General features: G+C 37.1%; 1 long non-coding RNA gene across 1 annotated transcript; it reads right to left on the bottom strand.

Annotated features, from left to right (window-relative positions):
• Positions 1–4864: 4864 nt before the first annotated feature.
• LOC142421698 (uncharacterized) lies at positions 4865–21692 on the bottom strand. Its single transcript, XR_012778953.1, has 4 exons — positions 21592–21692; positions 10939–11101; positions 9843–9945; positions 4865–6242 (listed from the first exon to the last, which is right to left on the bottom strand). It is a non-coding gene; the product is annotated as an uncharacterized LOC142421698 (long non-coding RNA).
• Between the last annotated feature and the right edge of the window lie 132 nt (positions 21693–21824).

Below are 21824 nucleotides of genomic sequence, written 5' to 3'. Positions count from 1 at the left end.
AATTATTTCAACAAAAGCCAGTATGCAATATTTGTTCTAAAAACATAGGATAATCAAATTAGTCTTACTGTGACAAAATTTTTCTCTTCATAAGACAGAGCCACAATAGTTATGTGCATCGTATAAACTGCACTACATCTGCTCCTATTACTTCCAGGGCTCACACATGCAAATTTTTATTGTACATTTCTCACTGATTCAAATTATTTTTGTCTAAGCCACCCGTATCTTAGCTGAATATTTTACTCCTTTAAATCATAATACTGATTCTGCTTTTAGAATGCATAAATGATTAGATGAATACTGTCATAGGCACTAATAAAATATAAAATGGGCAGTCAGAAACATAAGCAAAATACTGCACAAGCACTGCATGTAAACTTCAGTTCAATGTTTGTTAACTATACTATGTAGTATTTAATTGCAATATTTTATGTGATGCTCCATTTCAGATTTTTATGGAAAATAAACATTCAATGTCAAAATACAGTTGTAGTATTTAGTGGTCATTATTTTTCATAACTTACACCAGAACTAACACAGATTAAACTATTTGCAGAAATTCATCCCTCCTGGCATGTGACCTCTTCCTTTACTTACCAATTGTCACATTCCTGAAATAGAGTTCTCATGAAAACAGGACAGAAATGACTATAACTGCCAGCTCTTGCTGGAAGTGAACTCATAGAACCTGTTAAAAGGTGCTATAAAGTTTCTCAGGCAAAAGCAGATCAGAGAATATATTAGCACACCTGTTGGATGTACTTTCCTTGACTGTATGTATCTGATTACATTTAAAAACCAAACAAGTACACACTTATGTAAGGGAAAACCGCTCTACTGTATATTTCCCTGAATTCACATGATCTTTTGTCTGGATGAATAAAATAGCTATTGTATTAAGCTAATTCTTGCCTCATTTGGAGCCTATTTTACAGCCATGCATGGTTAGCTTTTTCCCAAACATGACACTTATTTTTTCTTGGTTTTCCCTATGTGCTATTACTACCACTGCTCTGCTTAATATTGCTACTACTGCTGTAATGCACTGAAACCTGATAACTGACCAAAACAGTATTGGTCTATTGTAGAAGCACAGAACATAAGCCAGCTGCACCCCACAAAAGCTCATTATCTAACATAAGAAAAAATTTGACTAACAAACAAAGTTGGTTATGATCATACAGGCCTGTAACCTTTGATGATGCAGTGTATCTCTCAAGATCTATTATGGTGCCTCTGCCGCTCCAAGTTACAAGAATTGTATGTGACAAGACCTAACACAGCCACTGGAAATGGGCTGCTTGAGATCTAGAAGCTGGTAAATAAAACAAATGTACAGAACTGGACAGCATATTATATCCAGCATACTACATACACCTATGGCACACTGGCATCTCCCATGAGACACAAGGTTTCTAAGCTTGGAGTGAGATAAGCAGAGCTCCATGAAAAAAAACAGTTTGCCAAGTTTTACTCTTAAGAATTGGCCATTCATGGACTAGGAAGAATACTGAGCACAATATGGGTTTGAGGAGGGCCCAAGGAATTCCAATGGTCTGAGTTCAACATGTGAATTCAGATGGAATCACCCAAAAATCTCCTTTGACTGAGGCAATGAACTTCTTATAGCTTGCTAAGAGCTCTCAATTTCTGGGCATCCTAGTGTCAAGAAAGGAAGGGATCAGTTACTCATGACTCTTGAATATAGTTGTTCCTCCAACTACTTCTACTATGGGCTGCACACGAAACAATAGGGCTCACCTAGAGCTCATGTGATAAGCTGACTCCTTATTTCCAAAACATCAACAATTTTCAGATGTTGAACAGAATTTCTCAATGACGTGGTATTGAGACAGCTCTGAACTGGCAACTGTAAACAAAATACTTGTATTTTTCCTACTGTCTAACATTTTATATAAATACACACATATGCAGCCCCTAAACATGTATACCTTTAATCTTTATGAGGACTATCCCTATATAACTGCTGATACCAATACACCTAATTAAGTTCACAACATTTAGAGACCTCCCAAAAGCTCAAGCAAAAGTCTGGTCACCTATCTGGCTTTATTTTTATTATGGAGATGTACTACAGAACACTGTCTGTCTGTTATTTCCGCCTTTTGCCCTAACCCTTTCACTCTCTACATTCAACTTCTTCCCAACATCCATTCTTCAGAAAAAGTTAAAATAATGAAGAGCACATGACAACAATTCTATCCCTGGCTGCACAATTAAAAGTCAGTAGCTTATTCACTTGCACATATGCCAACCAGAAAAAAATTACATAATAGAACTGACTGTAAGCATAAAATATAACTGCAAGTATTCATACAATATATCAAAGAAATATTTCACAGAGAGACACTTGAAGCCCTATAACTTATTCGTAGCCTGATTTTAAAAGAACAATAATATTTATTACATTATTCATATAAACTTGCTAGCATCGTTTACTAATCTCAGGAAAAATACTTCAAGGTCTACAGGTGACAGTCATTTTTAGAAAGTAAGCATCGTTTTGTGTTTATGAAGCTATAGAAAAAGCTTCTAATATCACACAGTTTTGTAGATATAATAATGCACTTAAATGATAAATACTGCACCTAATATAGCATACTGCTTTCAATAAACAATGCTGCACATGAAATCAAGTGAAAAAAATTGCAAGCACAATAATTTTATATTAATTATAAATCATATTTAGCTGTAATGTTAGAAGCTTTTGGCTTAATTTTCTATACATTGTAATAAAGAACCCAAAATTATATAAATTTTTTGTAAAATATATTTTTAATGTATCTTCTCTAATGAAATAAAGACAGACAATCTCTCCAGGAACTGAGAATGATAATATAAACAGATAAAGGCATAATACTTAGTGCTAGGGGGAGTGATACTTAAGAAATGTTAGATGTCATATGACACCAAGGCATGCTAGTGGAAGTATAAAATCAATGGGGACAAAGTCTTCACCAATCATTATGAAAGACATAAGCTGCTATTAAGTCCCACATTTATATTACCCTATAACCTTAAAAGGAGCACATCAATTGTAAGTTCTCCACAGCAAAGAATCTTTTTATTCTGCTTTGAGGGTCTTTCTGAGGGTCGTAGAACCCTTCAAAACAGCCTTTTGTTTCATAAACAAATTTTTATATGCCACTAAGCCATAGATAATTTATAATATTTTACAATACTTTGTTGCAAAGTAATTAACAGGTATTTCATTTCAAAACCAAAACGACCTAATCTACTCAAAGAATAGTACTAAGGAATCACAAAACTAATTTGAAAGCTTGTTTTAGCAGGCAAGTAGACACTACATGTAATTATATACTATGCGGGTGAAGAGCGGACTGTAAGAGTGCTATCAGTATATTCAGTCATTTCAGGCACCACAAGATGGTAGCATTTCTGAACATTACTGGTACTTGCTTTTTTCTCTAGTAGTTCAACACACAGAATTTTACAAAACAGCAGTAGTCAGATTTTTAATCACAGAATGGTTGAGGTTGGAAGGGATCTGTGGAGGTCTTCTGGTCCAACCCCTCTACTCCAGCAGAGATGCCTAGAGCCAGTTGCCCAGATGGCTTTTGAGTATCTCGAAGGAAGGAGACTCCACACGTCTCTGGGCAACCTGCACCAGTGCTCAATCACTCTCACAGTAAAAAATGTTTCCTGATGTTAAAACTTTTTCCTGATGTTCAGGAGGAACCTCCTTTGTTTCAGTTTGTGCCCATTGCCTCTTGTCCTGTCACTGGACACCACTGGAAATAGCCTGGCTCCACCTTGTTTACACCCTGACTTCAGGTATTTGTACACAATGATGAGATCCCCCTTGAGCCTTTTCTTCTCCAGGCTAAACAGTCCCAGCTCACTCAGCTTTTCCTCATATGAGAGATTCTCCAGTCCCATAATTGTTTTCATGTTGTACTGAAGCCTCTCCAGCATTCCCATGTCTCTTTGTACTGGGAAGCCCAGAACTGGACACAGTACTCTAGGTGTGGCCTCACCAGTGCTGAGGAGAGGGGAAGGATCACCTCCCTTGACCTGCTGGCAACAGTCCTCCTAATGCAGCCCAGGACACTGGTAATTTTTAAAACTGCTTTAACATAATTATTTTCTAATAATAAGCATAATATTAGAGAGCTCCCAGAAGCTTAGAGAAAAGTCTAGTCATCTATCTGGCTTTACTCCTACTACAGGGAGATATTACAAACACTGTCTGCCTGTTACTTCCTCCTTTCTTCCTCACCCTTTTCCTCTCTACATTAAATTCCTTCCCAACATTCATTCCTCAGAAAAAGTTAAAATAATGAAGAGCACAAGACAACAATTCTATCCCTGGCTGCACAATTTTAAAAGTCAGTAGCTTATTCACTTGCATATTTACATATTTACAGGCAGCAAATTCTGTCTCACCTCCCTCCATCTAAAAGTGTTTATCCTTAATGTTTTCTAAAAGCCCTAGAAAAGAAATGACATCCCTTTTGTTTCCAGTTCAGTTCAAAATTGTAATTTAATCTCTGGTTTAAGGAACAAAACATATACTAATAAATTTCTGTCCATCAATAATGGAGCTAACAGTACTTTTTTTAGCTACCTGTAGTTTTTTTAGCTACCAGTACAAGTGGACTGCAAAATAGTCTTGATAAACTGGGGAAGCAATAAGATGGAAAACATGTAAAGAACTAAATGCAAGAAGGAATGATTTGTACCTACACAAAAAGGAAAAGAAATAATCAGCAACTTTTTGAAGAGGAGTGTTTATTGGTTAGAGTGATCAAATCAAAGGACTTGTCTTCCAAAGTAGGTACAAGCAGACCAGGGCTGTTCATTCTCCAGCAGACCATGTAAAGCAAGCTCCAACCACAAAACCATTGAGGTTACTCTGGGTACAAAGCACAGTGGCCAAGATAATTTGACCTGCATGCAAGCTTCTTCCTTCTGCAAGGCTAACATGGTTACATCACTTCCAGAACAGCTCAGAGCACAGAGAGAGGAATTCATCATGTTTGCATATGTTTGCATTCACCCATGAATATACAACCAAAAATGCTAAAAGGTAATTTTAATGACCTCTAGCAGTAATAGCACATATCACCCACCTAATGAAGTATGCAAGCTGGCTCTGAAAGTGCCTACTAATAATCAAGCTTTTAAACCTGGGTGCTTTGAGCTGCACCTAAATTAGACATCCACAGAATAGTGAAGTAAATGTCCTCTTTAAAAGGACTTCATTTTCACATGGGGCTCCCTTGATTCTCACCTGGCCCTGCAAAGCCAGAGAATGAGCACACACTTTCATGAACAGCAGAGCAGCAGCACACAAGGTATCTCTGGGTGAAGAGCTCTCCACGCCTGAACACTGAACCAAACACTACTTTCAAGGTGAGAGAATAGAACAAGGCAGCTGGGTATTACGAAACACTTTCACACACTAATAGAAACTGGTAGGCTGCTGAGGAGGCTGTGGAATACACGTTCTTGAAAGCTTTTAAAAAAAATTTAGCTCAGATGTGCCCTAAGCTTCTGGCCAGGGTATTTCCATTCACTTGTTCTGGACTTACTTGAGAACATCATATTGTGGCTCAAAAAAGCAGCCATCCAGTCATGACAGGCATTCAAAGGAGATCATGTATCTTCATATGGGCACAAGGATTGGTTGGGTATGTTGTTCTTGTAAGCCGTATCTGTTGGTGAGATAAATATCAGGAATACTTTATTTACAGTTGAATTTCTTCTAAAGTGAAGATGTACTAGATGACTTCTTCAGGCCCCTCCCCGCCCTATGCTCTGTAATTTTTATTTAAAAACAGGAGGAGTTTTATCTCAGGACTAAAAGTAATCTCCTCTGTATGCATCAATAAGGTCTAGGTGACCTGCCAAAATTCAAGATCTGTAAGGTTATTGTGGTAAGAACAGAAACAGATGGCAGAGTCAGGTATTTTTCCATAGACTTTCATCTGCTTCACAGTTCAAAGCCTTTAGTCATCTCTTCCAGTGTTAACTTTTCTTTCATGTTTTTTGTTTCTCCTTAGGTACTTTCCATGATCGTATCAGACTTCAGCATCTTGTCTGTTTTGTTGCATTGTTTCTTTCTCATATCAGCAAATACCCAGTTCAAAACAGTATCAGTAACATCTCTTCATTTGTTATTTCAAATTCCTGTATGGATGACTTTGCTTTTGTTTTGGAGGAAGACATGCATTCAATTTTGAAAATGATGTTACCTAAGAAACGTACTTTCATAAAAGAATTCCACCAGGGACTGTACAACAACCTTAAACAAATTCCACCAGGGACTGTACAACAACCTTAAACAAATGACAGCAGTTGAAACTCAGTGTTCAAACCAGAGTCAAACCACCATTATAAAAATTAATTTAAAATATTATAATATTTTTTAGTACAGAAAAGCTTTTAAATATATAATTTATGAACCTATGTCACAGATGGGTGTGAAACAACAGTGACCTATAGAATAAGAAGACCCTTAAAGAAATTGAGGAACTGAGTATTTCATACGCAGACCAAAATGTTTCTGGCAATAGGAAAAAAGTCTTATAAAAGACAAAAAAATCCTTAACACATTAACAATTTCAGCAATAAATAGAGAGGGCACTAATTTCTTCATTCAAAACCTGGAATCCTTTTAGCTGCAAGGATACCAGGACCTTTATTTGCTGATAATGCTGCCTTTTTTTAAGAGCTGATGAAAACAGGTGATACTTACATACTTTTGCCATGCTAGAAGCAGAAAGAAATCACTTCTGGAAAGAAGTTCAGAAGAAAATGTGTTTATATAGGAATATATGTGCTACAGCTGTATTTACACAGAACCATACATACCTACTACAAGTGATTAAGTTTGAATAGGCTTGATGCTGCCTTGTGTTAAGCTTATGTATCAGTAAAAAGGACAGAAAGAGACATCTATTATTTGTAAGTAAGCAAACTATTTGGCAAAGACATGCCTCGTCATTTTTGTCAAGAAACTTTTGAGATTTATACTTTTGAGATTTAGAGCTTGTTATTGTCACTGATCATTTTTTCCAACACTTGAGTGCTAATCAGATTCTGCAGTCTGTTCCACAGAGCAGCTGAATACATTTCCTACCATCAAGGCTCCTGCCCGTGTTGGGGTCCTGCACATAATAGTCCTGCAGCCTCCAGAGAATGCTTCTATCTGGGCTGATGTGCAGCACCACAAATTAATTACTCTGCTGTTCCTGTACATGATTTAACTTGCGCAAGAACCATCCCTACCTATGAATAAATCTGGTTTTTTGAGTTGAAAAGTGAGTTAAATATTCAAAATATTCCCTGGGACACCAACTCAAGAAGAAAATACATAAGGGAAGGAAGGCATTAAAAAGGAAAACCAACCCTTCCACTGCCTCTTTTGGAAGAAATAAAAGTAGAAGTTTCTCAATATCCAGCCACAAATCTTTGGAGTCTTGGCAGCTAAGAAGCACAGGAACCTGGCAACCTCGTACATCCAGAAACCTGGGAAGTTTTCACCCTGTGCAGATATTAGGCAGGACAGGAGCTCCAAGCCTCAGGCAGGCAGAAAGCAGGCTAATGTTATTAAAAGTTCAGGAGCAACTGAAGTGTTCCATGGCATTCTAATTCACATTCTACATGTTTATTTTAAAATACCCCAATGGTTTTACATGGTATTGCTAGTTTTATCTGGCATTGCTAGTGTTCTCTTAGGCTTAAAAGCACTTGTTTGTCTGTTTTCTTTGATAGGACTAGATTAATTATAAAAATTTTACACGTCAAACAAGTTTGACATCTTCCAACATTTTCTACAAATAGGGGTTTTAATTAAAAGAACACTTGCAGAAATCAAATGAGACAACTCTGTAACTGTTGGCGTATTACACAAAATACCCTGCTTTAAGTCAACAGCCACACAAATACAGATCATTTTACAAGCTTCAAAGAAAACATAAATCTCATTAGCAGAAAAATGTATTTATATTGAGAAGAAAAAACTAAAAGGTTCCTTTGCATCTTGTTCAAAAAAATTGGTTTGAAATATACAAATAAGGCATGTTTTACCACATGGATCATGATTAAACTTCGACAGTCAACACCAAAGGAAAGTCACAGCTGCTGAAAATATGCTAATATCCTTCACACATGGCAGAGAGGAATAGGAGTGAGCAAATTTCAGTCCAAGTATTCTGAGCTGTTGATGAGTCCTCATGCAATAAAGCAACATGAAGACCAGAGTTTTGTACCTAAACATACTGAAATTGGACAAAAGAGAGAAATAAAAGTTCTAAGATGAGGGATCATCTTTCCTTAATTGCAGGAAAGATAGGCAAATCCTAAATGGACATAAAGAAAAATCTTTCAAAGTGTTTGATATTGCTTTGTTTTACTATGATTTCTATTCAAGGATCATATTTATACTATCTTCAGAGGTCCTACAGATAAACCAAAATTCTGAGAGGCCTCAAGTCAAGGAGAAGGGAAGGTGCTTACAAAAAAGACTACGTGTGAGTTTTAAACTGTTCCGTGTTTCTTGGGATCTGGACTTAAATCTCTCTTGATACCTCTTGATATCTCTCAAAAATGAAAAAGCGTGACAATATGTTAAATATCACAGCATGTTTACTATTGGATAATGCTTGCTTTAGTGTTTGTTTTAACATGTAAGTATTTGCTTGAATTTCATCAAATTCAGTATAACTCACCAAAGATTTCTTTCGAAAGCCTTGAAGGAATGTATCTAAATTAAACAATGTTGGCATGCTGTACTGTAAATACCTACATATACAGTAGTCTTTAAACTAGATCACCCTGGAATTTGGAGCAATGAGTGAAGCAAAATGTTTATAAAGTAATTCATAGCCTTTTTAATAACAGAAATCTGATAACAACATAGCTCCTATTACTTTTTACTACACAGGTATGTTGACATATGCATTTATCCTTCACATAGGAATTATAAAATTTCCCCAAAACAGTGACTTTCTGAAAGCAACATCGGTGCCAAGTTAAGAATTTCTTCCAAAATAACTAAATTAATTTCAATCAGATACTGGTACTGTCTTTTATATTGCCTGCATCTTACGGCTCATTCATTCCTGCATATGGTGGCAGTTGTAGCTCTTTAAGTAAAAGCACTGGAGAAATCTAGATTATGTTCTAAAACAATCTTCAGTGTTGGCTGCTTCTTGCTCTAAGACACATAATATGCTACAGTCCACAACTGAACTATAAATAATAAATGGAATTGCAAGAATTAGCAGTCCAAAACTCCCTACATTTAAAAAAAATGCTACTATTTACTTGTACAAAGTAGGTGATATAAAATTTTCACCTATTCTCACTCTATATGTATGCTTACTTTTTTAAATACATTTTTCTTTCTGTTTAATGGACATCTACACTGCCACATAAATACTAACAACACATATGTATTTTACGTGAATTACAATATAGAGAATCCTTATTCAAAATTCTCTGTACTTTTACTTCAGGACACAAAGAAAAAGAAAGCCAAAGGCATAGGATTGATCTACTTACCTCAATAAGAAAATAGGAAAATAAGAAAATAATAATGAGGAAAAATGTCAATATCAATAAATTAGGAGCCTCAGCCACCTCCCCCCAAAAATGAGAAATATATGGTATTGACAAGGGCATGGTAAAAATTAACAAGAGTTAGATAATCTTAACACAAGTACCACTTCCACTGTAAAAAACCCTAAACATTCTATAGTATGCCTTGAGGCCTGGGCCTTTTTTTCAGAAAGAAGAGCAACAGCAATGTGGTGAAGGTATTAAGAACTTTCAGAGACAGAGATACTTACACAGCCTTACAGTGGGGTTTGTGAGAGAGCTGAAAGGGATGACGATACGTGGGATATTCTGCTTCTGAACATTAGAGACAGTAAATGAATATTTGGAGTCTGCCTGGTGAGAGGGGGAATGGAAAAAGGTATTGTGTAGCAATAGGTCATTATATTAATTATTTTCTGCCAGCCCTGTTAAACAGCTTTTCTACACATAGAGCAGTATTTAGCAATTTCAACTGACAATACTTTTTAAAAAATGCTGGTTTGTGTTGAAAAACAGTTTAAAAGTAACAGAACTCTTGATTGTGGAACCCTTAATAGAGTAGTCTATTAAAGGTTGTTCTTTTAGCTAGATTATATTTAGCAATACCTCTCATATAATTTTTCTGATCTGTTTTTGAAAATTCAAGAAGATGATTTGAATTTTTACTAAAAATCAACTATGGCAGCCTTTCTTAAAATACTGCACTTACCAGTAATTTCTGAATATGGCATTTGCAAAGCATACAAATTAAGTAATTTTGTTATTAAATAAACACAAATCGTAAGTACACTCAACAGTCATTCAGAAAAGGATTTTTAGCAACTTCTAGATGGAACCTTTATCACTTTCCAAGGTGAGAATCCCAAATGAGTAATAAGGCTCTAAAATTCTTCAGAAAAACTGATAGGAATAAAGATTGTATTTCTGAAATATACAGGCATAGCAAAGATTTCTGAACTTTAACTTCAGAAAAACAAATAATCAGTACTGAAAGTCGGAGTAACTATCAGGTCTCAGGACATGTAACTATAGCATGTTGCTTCTCTCCTTACCACCACTGCCATTTCTCAACCTTTGACAGTGCAAAGAGCATATACCCAACCCTTGGAAGGTAATGTAGTGCTGAGGGGCAGGGGACAGGAAGGGGACAAGATAAGGAGTGCAGCACGTCATTGGCCTCTCTATCCTTCCCACTGCCCCTTCCCCCATGTCCGTCTTCATCCTTTCTTGCCCGCATTGTCAGAAGAAATCTAAGGCAAAAAAAACCCCAACCCTTGCTGTTTTAGTGGGGTGAGAAATCTTCACTAAGCTACTTAAAGAAGAGAGTGCATGAGAGAAGTGACTTACTGTCATGCCTGAGCCTGTGTCGTCTAGGCAGACTGCTGCAGTCACTGCTATCAAAAATGTGAAACTCTTCTGCAGTCTGTGTTTTTTCTTCCTCCAGCTAGGGAATTGTCTGCTTTGCTTATTCCACCAGCTAATCAGGCACAAACTTTCCTGCCTTGGCATTCTGTAGCAATTGCAAAAGCAACTCTTAAGCGCATTTCCCCAAGCTGTTGTTTTTCAGCTATCATGGTTTACAGACAGATGGAAATGTAGGAAGACATAGTAACCACAAATTATTCCAGTCAGACCATGTTGGCTGATCATCTTTGTACATCTTTGCATGGTCAGCTGACCTTCTGAAAGCTTCCAGAATTCCTTTTGCTTTCAGTCGTAAGTGGAGCTGACTACCTCATGTTAAAGAAATTTTCAGTGCTGTCGACATGGTGGCACCTGAGTGGATAGTGTGCTAGCCGAGAAAATACAAAATGGGATTACCTTAGCATGTATTAGTACTTCAGTGACCACTAACACTCATGCTGTAAGCGGATCGTTAACCCTGTTGAGACAGGACTATGAAGCTGTGATTAGCCAACAGGCCACTTATTAAGTGGTTAGTGGGCTAGTGTACAATATAGGTTACTAATGTTCATTACAGTAAGTTTTTAAAAAAAAAAAATTGGCCACTGCACACAGACATATCCTTGAAAATTACTTTTTCAACACCCTGGCATGAAAGTTACATTTTGCAACAAGATCATTCATATAGATATAAAAAGTTATTAAACTCCATCCAGCTGAAGTTTTTGGCAAGAAAATCCCTTTCAGAAACAAAAGCATACTTACTTGCTCACATAATGCTGATTTTTTGTAAGTGTCTATACTTGCCTTGTTACCACTTTCTTTTTTCTTTTATTACCAGGCTAGCATTTGAAGATACCTACATATTTACCTCCTCATTTTTAAGACAACCACTTAATAACACAGACACACCCCAGGCAGTTAGAAACTAAGAAAATGGCCAATTTGTCTGAAATGTTCACAGCTTACAGCTTAGAAACACCATAAAATGACACATAGAAAAAATATTCTCTGTGCATGTAGTACTGACTATATAAAATAAATGCAAAGTTAATGACATTAAAATATCTGATTGAGTCACCTTATCTGCTCCTCATTAACTTCATGAGGTTTATCAGCCAAGTTGGTTGAATATGACAGATGTCATCTACAATTCATATGACAAGCTACTTGAACATAAAAGATTTTTTTTTCAGAAACACTTTTCAGAAAACTGCTAAAGACATGAGGCTCCAGCTGGAGTCAGAGGGCATTGCAGCTTCTTAGAACCTGTGAGAATCAAGTCCCAGACAGTGCCACAGTGGGCAAGTGTCACTAACTGGCCTTAATGGCTCTGACCAACAGTCACCTGGGATCTCCTCCTCTCCACCCAAAGGCACCAAGAGCACTATTTAAGCACAGGCCTGGGCAGCCACTCCTACCTGAACTATGTTGTCCTGTTCTGTGGATGGACCTTGCTGTATCCTTGTCTCTAGTCCTACCTCTGGCCTCACCTCCTGTCTGGACTCACTGGATGGACCCTGGACCTGACACGTCCCTGTGCCTTGTCTGGAACTGCTGACAGTCCCTATGTTGAAGTACCTCAGACGCCAGCGTGCTCAGGTGCAGCAGGACTGCCCTCTGGTCAGGGAGGGTACGACTGCCTGTGTGGTGGGCATCTGCAGCACCTGTTTTGTCCCCCAGCTTGTTGAGTAGCCCTGCTGTTGCTGCTTGGTGACACTGTCTATGTGAAATGGAACCACAGTAATATGAAGTGGGAGTTTTCTCTTCAGTCATCTCTCAGAGTAAACTGCCTTGTGAAGGGGGAAAGGAGAATACCAGGAAAAAAGGGGAGCACAAAGAGCATGTCAAACATTGCTTTAAGCAAGCCTGAAATTCATGTGTGCCAGAAACTGTTATTAGCTGTAAAAAACCACACCAACTCAATACAGGAGACTTAAAACAAGAACATTTTGCTTTACAATTGCGTTTACCAGGATCTAGGTAGAAGATGCTTGAGGAATGAGTCTCTTGCACCACAAAACGACTGTGGTTTCAAGATTCAGAAGAAATGGCCCAAACATGTGCAGAAAAGTACAAGTACCTGTAACTCTTAAGCACCTAAAATTCTTTTCTCCCTCGCCTGTTTCAAGTTGGTTCTTGGGCTTTCAAGAGAGTAGTTTCCCCTCCTCATTTCCATACAACAGGAAAGGAGCATGTGAGGAGAAAACTAAGAAAATGAGCAAAAGTTTTTGCTACTGAATTTAAAGAAATCAGTATTTTAGCATATAGCCCAGCTATACCAGATGACAAAGTATTTCTGAAAGAGGTGTTCCATATAGAAGACACAATTTTTTAAAACATAGGGACAGATTCAGAAATGGGAGTACAAGTACAGGGAAGTGCTGCTAGCAAGAGGCCACAGTAACGATTGATAATACTCTTCAGAGTCATCAGGTAAAATTTCTGCTGCAATCAAAGTACAAAATAATGAAAGCACAAATAAGGGACAGATGTTCTCTGGCATACTGTTTAACTCTGTGATGGAAACATGAAAGCTCAGAAAACAGAGGCAAGTTGAAAACTATCTTAGGCATGCCTGAAGGCAAAGAAGGCAAACACCCTGTTCTAATCCTTTGAAGGATGATTCCGACAGCCCTTTCACCTAGAAATTCAACAGGATAATAAAAAGACTGAATACTTCCAACTGGTAGCTATTCAAAACATCCTGATTAGAAAGATTTTTTTTTAATTTTCTTTTAAATTAACTTCAGTCTCCCTAGCAAAGCAGAAGCAAACAGAATGGAAATGCTAGGCATCTAGCTCAGAGATGATTTCTTAGAGCCAGTTTGTCGTATTTACTCATTGCTGCAGTTTTGCTCAAGATCTTCATGCCTCAGGTGTGCTTCCCACTGTTTTGACACAGGCCACCATGCCAGAAAATTTCCTTGGTGATCACTGGAAGACTTTCTGCTAGACTCCTATATTATCCTATTCCAAGCCAAGATAAGATTACATAGAAGTATGTTTTTATTATTTGACTTCTCTTAAGAAATGAATTGGGATACTATGCTCTGTGTTTGTAGTCCAGAACAACAATTATAAGAATAACCAAAAATTAAGGCATAGAACGCCTATATGTTAGGTACTTTCAAATCACCCATAACTTAAGTCAAGTTAAACTAGCGGTCAATAAAATACCTATTTAAAGGATGTGAAAACAATGGCACTTCATACTAAGAAGTAGTCTGTTTCCTTCTCCATTCAGTTCACATCCTGTCTGGGTCTTCCCCATGCTTTAAAGACTTAGTCTTCTTGCATACCTTACACCTAAGACTGCACTAGAATATCCTTTCTAAAGGATTTATATTCACATTCAAACCTTCATCTGACTCTTATTTAAGAGGTGCTTTTGATCTTTCTCTACAAATGATTAGCTATCCCCAAGAGTCAAGTAAGGTAAGCGTCCCTTTGACAGGTCACTGCCATTTCCTATACTTGATTAGCAAGGCAGGAGCTGTGTAAGGAGTAAAATCAAAAATATTGGCTTGAGTCTATCAGAGTAAAATGTGAAACTCTTCCATATCATTATTATATTTCACCTCAAATGTATAAACTGGCAACCAAATAAATTTAAAAAAAAAAGAAAAGAAAAAAGTGGGGTCTGTATTTGCATATTGCTATCAATTCTTAATTCAGATCACTTCTGGGTAACAGTGAGACTGAACCCCAACTCTATCTTTGCAGGATCCAGACAACTCACTGTTGTGAGATTATTCCATCAGCAGTCAACAAAGTTGTACAAGGAGTGAGAAAACCTGAATATTTCAATTTGCTTCTCTGGGAGGTTATCGCTAAATTTTACTGGAGTACTAATACATTGGCATAATATATAGGCAACTGGCTCCTCGTAGGAACACAGTTTCATGAATTCAGGGAAAACTACAGATTTACCCATAGAGCTTATTCAAAGCAAATAAACAGACAGCAATAAAGTGCCTTTTTTTTTTATGTTCTACTATATTAATAGTAAAGCTGTTAATAAAACTACATCTACCAGAGATTACATTTCTCTACATCCTTGAGAGTTGACACAAGTCTGTAGCGTTGACATGCTGTAATGAATTACTTGAGACAAGACACTTCATGTAAGTCTTTTAAATGAATGTCCTCACAGAACTACAGAATAAAGAAGCATTCCAAAATATTATAAAATGATTTTTCATTTCCTATGGATTTGAGTCCTAAATGCTTTCCGATGATCAAAAACTTCCATAATATCCTGCCCCTGCCACCACAACAACTTTAGTCTTTACCTCCTCAGGTCCCTGCAGTAACTCTAGTATGACTACACCACTCATTTCCCAAATCTTCATGTGACATTATTAGTCAAGAGTTAGTTTTGTGGGGCTGTTTCAGCGCTATGACTTGCTGACTGGCTGCTCAGCTATCCATTCCTGGTTTGCTTATTGTCTAGTTTTAGATTTAAGATTTTAGACATTGCTAGACATAAGTTTCACAGATAAACTGTGGAAATCAATAGACACAATTATTTAGATATAATTATTTCACTTTAATGGATATGTAGCTGAATAGTGAGTTGTGAAGAACTGGGAATTGCATTTTCAAGGTATGTTTATTTTTACATAGATTTTCTAGACTATATGTTTCTATTTTTTTGAAATACAGAAAAGGATTCAGCAGATACTAAGGAAGAATTCAATAGTGGGGGACAATCGGCAAGATAATCTTCAGACTGTGAAGCTTTTTTCTTCCTTTTCCATCTTATAGCATTCTCTGAAAATCTGAAAAGCTAGCTGTCTATTTTTAAGTCATAGACACTCTTTTCTTCTAGGAATTTCTATGTCACATTTTTCTGCTATAAAATGCAAAACTTCTATTCTGGAAGAAAAGTCACTACTTTAAAATTACTCTAATAAAAAAATGAAATAAATAGCTGACACTTCAAAATTTATGCTATTATTTTTCCCTGGTAAAAAAACTTCATACATATAACATACCTTATTTAAAACAACTGGTTTTTTTCCCCCAAAAATTGACGTATTTCATTTTGTTGACGCTTATGCTACTAAAATACCACAAGCTAATTCCCTTAGGCATATTACCCAGGTTCAGAGTTAATGCAAATATACATGCAGCACTGTATTGCGTTATCTGGATATTAAAAGGCATAATGTGTCAAAATGATAATCTCAAAACTACATGTTTTTTACACTAGAGAAGCATTTCAGTAATTTGTATGTATTTTCTTGCTACATTAAGATGTTACAAGGAAATGTTTTAGTTTTATCTGATCACATTTTTCAAAAAGAAGTTTTTCTTCCAAGTTCCACCAGAAGAAAACTAAACTCCTTTATATTTCATTACTGGGTCATACCATACTCTCAGGCATCAAAACGTTTTCTGTTGAAGGGAAATTGAGCAGAATAATTACAGCATACTAAATAATTCATGGCTCAGTGGTCTGTCTGTGGTATGAGTTTATGAGTCCTATGTAACATCAAGAATAAAATAGATTCCAGCTCATGAGATGTAACAAGAAGTCGATTAACAGGTAAACTTCTTGCTATACTTTTGGGATTTTATTTACTTAAAAATAAATATCACTACATTTAAAATACAAGAATTTTTAGAGCTTTTTTAGAGTTAACCTTTGGAATAGCCTTAATTAAGGTTTCTTCACAATAGGAATTTACCTCTTGCAAGTATGTGTTACGTTAGTAATTTTAATCTTATAATAACATACAATTTTTCCCAGACAACTATTGCTTTATTCAATGCACACGGCAGCTTATATTTACTTAACAACAGTTCAGTAGTTTGTGTTACACTCATTGACCCGTGATGCAGAAAATCTTATCTTCACTGCTGATATTAACTAGTTAACATGGAATAAAATTATTAATTTCTTTGTGATCCTTTCAAATCCTATGCTATTTACTTTAAAAAAATATTAATAAATGTGCATATGTCTCCATTGGATAAAAAACTGAAACTATAGAAAGCAAAAATATTGACGGTGAATTTACCTCCCCTAACTTCAGGGGCTAGACCAGCTACCTAAACTGAGGCATGTAAGTGCCACTTGAGATGCATAAGACTGACAACTATGACTCAAAGGCTCAGCACCTTCTGCATAGGCACCTAAAGGTCAGGCATTTATTGCCAAGGAATCTAGAATAGCACTAGATCCCTAATCATGGGCAACTGAGTCAAGCCCAAGGTACAGACAATGCCTGCATATAAGCTGCATTCTTACCCTGCTGTTACAGTTAAGTTGAGACCTTGTCAGGATAGTCAAGCAAGCAATTCTGCTCATCCCAAATTAGACATCAGCATTTGGTCAGACAAGCGACTCTAAATTCCCTTAGTCATACTCAGTCTCCTTTGGTGCAAGCTCCCATTATAACCAATGCTCACATGTAGACACACATCTACTTCACAGATACCTGTGAGCTGAATCTGACTTAGAAAAATTAGTCAAATGTGTCTGTAATTTTTAAGGGTTCAATTTTTCACCGTTCCACTTAGCACAGCATACAAAGCATGGCTCCCTATGTCTTAATATATAGTTGTTTGAGTAACCACCAAATCAAGAGTCTAAGAGGGTCTTTAAGGTTAGGCATACAGATTGGCTAAATCACCCAGTTTGGGGAAGGCATAAGTGATTAATCCAGCATCACACAGGAATTCTGGCACGGGCAGGGATCAAATCCAATTCCAGTATTGCTTCACCTGAATTCTGTGACTTTCATTGTCTACTGAAATTTCTTGCCTCAGCTTATCCATTTGTATAACAAATGAGAAAATTACTGGAAAACAACTCATACACTATAGAAATTTCCTTCCTCCCTTGGGGAGGATGACAAGAAGTAAATTAATGTTAACTTTACAAAGAAACTTGGATAATGAGTACAGAGGATTGATATAATTTCTGCACACAGTTGAGAGGAACAGGGAGAATTGAGAGATCACAAAATCAGAACTTTCCTTTGAAACTAAGTATTTCAGAGTATCAGAGTCTTTATGTTAGGATCTTGCTCATCATTTCTGTTCTTTGGGATTAGCAGCGCTGATAACATCTAAAGCACAAAATTCTTCCTCTCTGTTCTCATGACTAATGTCTTTGGTGATGTGCTAGTCATTAGTCACCTAGCAAATGCAATCTCCTGCTCACTTGCCTGTCTGATTTTCAGCTCACAGCACAGTATATTTAAAATACATCTCTCTCATCCACAGGCCATTCTGTATTTATCTTCCTTTCGTGCTCTACCAATTACCTATCACCTATGGCTTTTCCTTTCACTCTCATCAGTATACCCAGAGCTTTTCATAGATCTGACTGTTCAAGTATTTTTGTTCCCATTTCTTGTCACGTCTGCACTACATGGCAGAATGCCTCCCCTTCTGCTTTTTCTGCCTTCTTCAAAGTAATCCTTGCAAACAAGAGTATCTCTCAACCTCCCTCTATCTTGTTTCAAATCAACATGTAATTATACATCTTCCTTAAAGCTCACAGTCTTTCCCATTATTCATTCTTTACGCACATCTACATAGCAGTTAACAATGCCAAACTCTAGTCAACCAAATAACTGTACAGTGTTTTTTTTACATTACTTTAAGCACAAGTTACTGTAGCATTTAATTTACTTATTATTTATTAAAAAAAAAAATTAAAACACTAGCCCATTAAGTTACCTTCACCTAAGAAAAGCAAGCTAAAATTCTATCTCCTCACAAAACATCTTTCTGGAAGAAGTGATGCTCACCTGCTGAAAAACTAAATACTTCTGTCTTCCTGTAAATGTACATCTATATAGGATACAACATATACAGATACCTCCATTGCACCTTACAAGTAAGGAACACTAGAGTATCAATAAACAATTACCAGCCTACTGCCACCATAGCCTTTAAAGAGCCATGAAATCTATTTGTAATCTAATTTTGCACTATTTAAATTGCTTGAATTTCTTTCCAATGGATGTCTAGACAGCACTCATATAACGAAGCTGTGTCTGTATATTCTTAATCTAATCAGGCCTCCGTCTTAGTGGTAAAACAGAAAATAACAGTACTAGAGCCAGCTGAGAACACAACTCAACTCTTCAAGTGTCTGTTCTCCTCCATTCCTTTGGAGCAAAGCCAAATGAGTTAGCCTAGATTAAAAACTTTATGATAAACATTAGTCAAAACCATAGAGTTTTGAGCTAAACTGATTGCCTCTGCAGTTGGAGCTGACAAACAAAGACCACTCATGGTTTAACATAGTTTGACTATGCAACGACCTAAAGGAGAGATGTCCCAGTAGTAAGGAGCATTCTTGGTATTGAAAAGCAGTGTAGGAAGCTGTTACCTGCCACTTCTCAACATGTTTGTTGCTGCCTCAGCCCACCTTTTTCCCCGATCCTCTCATTCAATTCTCAGTGCATATGGGACAACAGGAAAGACAGTTCACATAATTCCCAGGGTTTTAAGGCAAGAGCTAAAGAGTTTTTTCAAATGACATGAAGAAATGAACATGAAGCTGAGCTTTGGCTTGAGCCAAATGGCCAAAACTAAATTTCCATTATTCCTTGTGTTCCTCAGTTTCAAGGGCAGAAAAAACCAGAATAAATTGAACTTTTCCTGTTAAGGTTAGTGGGGGATTTTTACAAAATCTACGTTCCAAAGCTCTAGTTGAATCAAGTCTATTCTCTTGGCAATAAAGTAATTCTTCGACTGCATGATGTGGAACATATGCCAAAAAGCCTGAGAAATCGATGATCTATTGTTTTCATTATTAGCCTTCTGCAGTCATTTTTTCAAACATTGAGGAAGGCAGTGTGCACTGTGATTTAGAGTGACTTACAAGTTTTTGAGTTTGCAGAACAGAAATCTATATCACATTTACTGTGGAGGGAAAAGTCTTATCATAATAACACAATAATTTGAGGATTTTATTTGCAGCATTTGAATTACATCTCTTAAGTTCTTTATTAGTTCCTTGTTTTCCTACAACCTATTGGGTAACAGAAGAGCAATGGCATATGTGATATGCCGCAACCTTGTTGTCAACCTCCTCTGGTGAGAGGGCAGGTTTGTCCCTTAACGAGTCATTTGTGCTGTGGTTTAATCAGAGTGCGGGCCTCCTGGGCTTGCCAGAAACAATACATTCCTCAATTTGATTGCCTGGAAACTTCTTCATTATCAGTACAGATCCTTTCAGCTCTTTTACAGCTGTTGCTTCCTCACCCATAAACATTTCCATTTGCACTTCACCGATACCAATTTTCTTGCTTTTGTCACAAGCCTCTAAAAGAGGCTAAGGAGATCCTTAGACATAAAGACTCGGGCAGAAGAGGGGAAGAAGCTGAGAGGAGTTTCTTGCTGAGGTGACCTGGGTTATCTAAGAAACCCACCAAAGTTAGACAAAGCAAGCTTTGCAGGAAAAATGTTATGGTTCAAATTAAGTTATAAGTTTTGTAAGGAGGGCTCTGGACAAATTTAGGCCATTTGCTTAATGTATGAAATGCTTAAAGCATAACTGTCACATGTATTTCCAATATTTAAACATTTTAAATTGCCACATGCAAACTGTCTCTGCCCTAGAAAGAAAAGCTGTATAGTATAGGATGGTTTACAGCCTGAAAGAGTGACTGATATTCAGAGCAGGAGAGCAAAGAAAAGAAGGGGAAAAAAAAGAAGGGAAAAAAAAAAGAGAAGACGCTGTAGACTGGTAGCAAAGGAGAATGGCTGGGGGCTTAGCAGAACAGGAGACATGGCCAATGGGCTAGATACAGGCTGGATGAATGGGATATCAGGTAAGTGTTTTAGAGAAACAAAGGTCTGTCAGGGTTGTTACGCTCTGAGCGTGGAAGCACGAGCAGTGGATGGAAGACCTGCAAAGCAGAAATTGTGGTACATTGTCTAGATTTAGTATGGCAGGATTCTAGAAAGAACTGAGTGACAAGTTGCTTTTACTGTGCAGGGTTTACTACTCCGTTCAGGGTTTCTACTAACATTTGTGCTAGACAGTCTCAAGAAGGTTAGCATATCCTTTCAGATAGGGGATTTCCTCCATGCTATTCATAAAATTCAAGATAAGTCTGGAAGAAGTATCTTCTGGCATATAAATTTCTTCTTTGTCCAGAGAAGGAAGACATCCCTCACTGACTCCGAAGTGCACAAATGACGCAGCAGGCTGGCTTGCTATCTGAAGACGACAATGGAAACATGGGGTACACTGTCAGATTTCAGATCTCACAATTAAGACATACCATTTTGAGGAGGAAAAAGATTTGAATATCAAGTGCCAACTGGATGGATGAGAAGTACATTCTTGCAGATACTGCAGTAACACTCTGGAGCACTAGTCAATATAACACTCTGGAGCACTAGCCCGGTACGCGAGGCAAACAATAGGATGGGGTGTGGAACATGACAAGAGGCTAGATTATTCTGGTGTGATGTTGGCAAGAGGCAGACAGAGGAGTTCACAGTGTAAACTACCAGTACTTACGGTCTTACAACTTTAGAAAATTCAGAATTATTCAAAAGTGCATTCATATCCTGTAAAAAAACGTATTTACTTTAGGAAAGTTTTAAAATACATACCTTCTGATTTTTTGTCATGATGCACTAGAGTCATGAATTTAAATTGTTTGTGGCCAACACAAGGGCAGAAAATGTGTCACTCATAAAATGACCTCAGCTTCTCTTGGTCCATGTAACTCCAGACTCAGTTGCACGAAAACACATGAACACCATGTTACGCATCTCACCAAGGGCAACAACAGTGGATGCCTTCGGATGGCAGGGAGCCATCAGTGTGTTGAAATGCTTGGGGT

Source organism: Mycteria americana, chromosome Z (genome assembly GCF_035582795.1).
Source record: "Mycteria americana isolate JAX WOST 10 ecotype Jacksonville Zoo and Gardens chromosome Z, USCA_MyAme_1.0, whole genome shotgun sequence".
Taxonomy (NCBI): Eukaryota; Metazoa; Chordata; class Aves; order Ciconiiformes; family Ciconiidae; genus Mycteria; species Mycteria americana.
This window is presented reverse-complemented; position numbering and strand designations above follow the sequence as displayed.